This window comes from Syngnathoides biaculeatus, chromosome 22 (genome assembly GCF_019802595.1).
Source record: "Syngnathoides biaculeatus isolate LvHL_M chromosome 22, ASM1980259v1, whole genome shotgun sequence".
In the NCBI taxonomy this organism is placed as follows: Eukaryota; Metazoa; Chordata; class Actinopteri; order Syngnathiformes; family Syngnathidae; genus Syngnathoides; species Syngnathoides biaculeatus.
Genome location: NC_084661.1, coordinates 6,496,304 through 6,500,252, shown reverse-complemented (window position 1 = coordinate 6,500,252; position 3,949 = coordinate 6,496,304). Strand labels below are relative to the sequence as shown.

Genomic DNA, 3,949 nt, shown 5'->3' with positions numbered 1-3,949 from the left:
AATGTACTTTGGAAGATGATAAGTCAATATGTTTTACTTGTGTCTTTTTCTGACTATTTACTTTTGCTTCCTTTTTTCTAGAACTGCCTTAACAGCTCCTGCCGCAAGCGTTCCTTCCTCTGGAACTATAGGAAGCACATCTACTGCTTCCTGTCTTGGAGGATGGAGTTGATATTGGTTTTCCCACTTCAGGTCCTGAGAGACCAATTCCCAAGAAATTGAAAGTCTTAATGGTTGACAAAAGCATTTGGACTGTGTGAGGGGCAGCTGTGTCAAAGATGTTCCTGAATGTCCACAATAATCTCTACAGTGTTGAGCATGTTCCACGGCAGGTTAACATAAATAGCATACAGAAAATATAACTGCGTCATAATTAAATATTACTCCTTCTGGTGTGTGTGACTGGGACACCGGATGAAACTTTAGTCACAGTAAGTTTTCTCTTGGATTTGCTGAAAGTCGTCATCATGCTAACCCTTACTCATGTTGTAGCTTACTCATGTCGTAGCTCTCATAGCTGATGGCGTCGTTCAGTTGCCCCTTGCTGCTCATGTTCTGGTCGTTTGGGTCTCCAAATGCCTCTTTGCTTAGTGGTTGGGCTTGACCAAAATTGACTATCGGTGAGGTGATTATTTTTTTCTACAAGTAAAATGTGCCTGGACTGGACGGTTCGTTCACAGAACTACAACCATGGTGATTTTATTTATTTTCATTTATTGGATCCTCGGATCCTTGGATTCATTTATTTTATAGCACATTTCATACACACGGTAACTCAATGCTTAATTCAAATACATCAATAAAAACATTTGAAAAAGTACAATTAGAACAGCTTTTATTGCAAGAAATAAAAGTGGAAGTACTCTAAAATGCACGAGGGAAAAAAAGTTTTTATTCTGGATTTGAAAACACTCACACTTGGGGCAGACATCACCTCTGTTGGGAACTTATTCGATTTTTTTTAAGCATAATTGTTCACCATGTTTGCTTTGGATTCTGCATTTCATTATTAGACTTGAGTCAGTTGATCTCAGACCCCTACTGGGTTTGTATTCCATGAGATTTTTTTTCATGTATTCAGGATCTAAACGATTTTGTGATCTATGGACGAGTAGCAGAACATTAAGATTTACTCTAAAACTGATTGGAAGCCAGTGGAAAGACTTTAGAGTTAGAGTTATCTGCTCTGACCTCTTTGTTCTGGTCAGAACCTGCGCGGTAGCATTTTGCATGAGCTGCAGCTGTTTAATGCTCTTTTTGGGGAGTTCATTCAGAAGAACATTACAGTAATTAAGTCTACTTGAGATAAAAGCTTAGATGAGCCTTTCCTCTTGACAAATACAAGGCTTCACTCTAGATATGTTCTTTAGATGGTGAAAGGCGGTTTTTGTGATTGATTGGCTATGACCATCGAAAGTTAGGTCAGACTCAATCAGGAGATCAAGGTTTCGGACTTGGTCTTTGGTTTTTAAAGATAGTGAGTGCAGGTATTTACTAGCAGCAATTCTCTTTTCTTTATTTCCAAAAATAAACCTGTTTTGTTGTGGTTTAGTTGAAGAAAATTTTGGCTCATCCAATTATCTGCTTTAGACTGTGTCACAACACCTCAATTGAACGGTAGTCATCTGGAGACACTGCTAAACATAGCGGTATGATAGTCAAAATTAAAATGTAAAAATCTGACCCAAGGGTAACATATACAGGCTGAACAAGGAGGGGTCCAAGAACTGACCCTTGAGGGACCCCATTTGCTGAGATTGAGCACTTCCAATGGTTTCAAAGTAGCTCCTTTCCTCCAGGTAGGACCAGAGCCATTTAGTCCTACTGTAAGAGTAATTGTACACATCGCTTTCTGGTTTTAGATATTCTAGTACGATTCTGCAAGGACTTCATTTACATACACAAAAGTACATTGTGTACAAATCAAAGTTGTTTACCATGCTGAAGAGACCAGATATTCTGTTCATAACCACAGCCTTGAGAAGTGAAGATATGGGGCACATGACATACTCACAGCTGAAGATTCCTCCGAATATTTAGGAATGCAATGTGTTAAAAGGAGAGGAGGCAAGTGCAGTGTTTTCAGAACTATTTTAAGAGTTAGTGGTTACACTCACTTGTTCACCTCACAAGTAAAAAGATAACTTTGCTAAACTTCAATTCTGGTTTGTCATAAGGGTCCAATTGTGAGACCTGACAACTCATTTGTAGAACTGCCTCAACTCCTACAGCAAGCAATCCTTCTATATAAACCACAGGAAGTACATCTGTTTTGGAGGATGGACTTGATATTGGTCTCCCACTTTAGCTCCTGAAAAACTATTTCCCAGAAACGTCAATGGTTGACGAGAGCAGTTGGACCGCCTAAAGGGCAAGTCTGTTCTGGCAAGGATGATTCCCGAAGTCCACAATCTGTCTTAAGCATGTTCTCCACCAGGTTTTCGGCTTAATAGCCAAGATATAAAACCCATGTGCAACTGCGCCACCTGGCGAAACTTAATGGCCATAGTATGTTTATGACTGAACGCTACTATATGACTGTTGTTGCACCATTTGTGTTCAAGTTATTAAAAAGGCCCCATGAAGTGTGGCATGATTGTGACACTGCAGAGATAATTGACTTGATCCAGACAAACCGATTTAAGCACCCCACCTTGAGGGGGGGGTGCCAAAACAAATGGAAGTCATGAGTTAGAGTTTTAAAGTTTGCTTCCCCCCAGGTTTAAAATTGTGCTTGATACATTTTCTAAATAAAAAGAACACTTAATTGGTAGTACTTAGAAAATTTATTCTAAAATTGCCCAAAAAAAAAGTGAAGGGAAAAATTTTAATTCAATCAGACAGGAGTTATATAAAATAGCACTCTGAACAAATCATATGTTTAAAACAAAGCCTTCAGTTAAGTCATCCTGCTGGACTTGTAAGGACTCCATTTGTAGTCAGTGTTGACGTTCTGATGGACTTGTTGAAAGTACTCTGTTGGATGTTGCTCTGGTTGACCCTTTCCCGGACTTTCTGAGAGAAGTAATCATGCTGACCTTTACTCACGTTGTAGCTCTGCTGGTCATAGATGACAGCATCATTCAGTTGCCCCTTGCGTTGTGGCCACCGGAGTCATTCAATTGGCCCTAGCTGCTCGTTTCTCCAAATGCCCCCTTTGGTTGCTGGTTGGGCTTGAAGAGTCAGTTGTCATCGAAATGAGCACTGTCTCAAAAGCAATGTCAACAGTATGCAGAAGGTACACACTACTAGTACCATTTACCTTCATAGTACAGACTGAAAAATAGCTTTGTCATGCACAGGCAAGGGGGGGGGGGGAATGAATTAAAATGCAAGTAAATTCCTTTGAAAATCATTAAGATTTACTGAAATTTGATTGCACTTAAGGTAAATAACTGAACTAATCTAAAATTTAAATATATCAAATAAGTTAGTGATTCCTTTGGCTCTGATGTCAGACCAAGCAAATGCATACATTGGAACAGTGGTATTTTTTTTTTTTTTAAATAAGAAAAATATACCTTGATAGTTTATTTAAAAAAAAAAAAAAAAAAAAAAAAAGTGAAACAGAACTAGACCACTGGCAACACCCCTTTTTTCTTACCTGGAGTATGTAGTTTCAACCCAGACTCCAAAGATAGAAGTTCAACAACTCTTTCAAGTGAAACATCATCAGGAGACATGCCTGTAGAAAATTATATCTTAATAATCACAGAGATTTATATTATCATAATCACCCGGCACACCTTTTTTAAGGAGGCCTTTGGGCGCCGCTTGGTTAGCTCCACCTGGAAAACAAAGGCCTGCAGACACACAAACTCATGAAGGCCTTTCAAACCACAATCTCATTTGAACACAAAATCAGTTCCAAACTAAAATCATGAACCATCTTTGTCTGTGGAGATAGCATGTACAAGCACAACCAAGACCCATCCAGCACCCACTGTTC

The 3,949-nt window shown here is 39.0% G+C and overlaps 1 long non-coding RNA gene across 1 annotated transcript; it reads right to left on the bottom strand.

Moving 5' to 3' along the window:
• Nucleotides 1–2,813: 2,813 nt before the first annotated feature.
• LOC133495686 (uncharacterized) lies at nt 2,814–3,949 on the bottom strand. The gene is made up of 3 exons (XR_009793637.1): nt 3,747–3,949; nt 3,605–3,685; nt 2,814–3,204 (listed from the first exon to the last, which is right to left on the bottom strand). It is a non-coding gene; the product is annotated as an uncharacterized LOC133495686 (long non-coding RNA).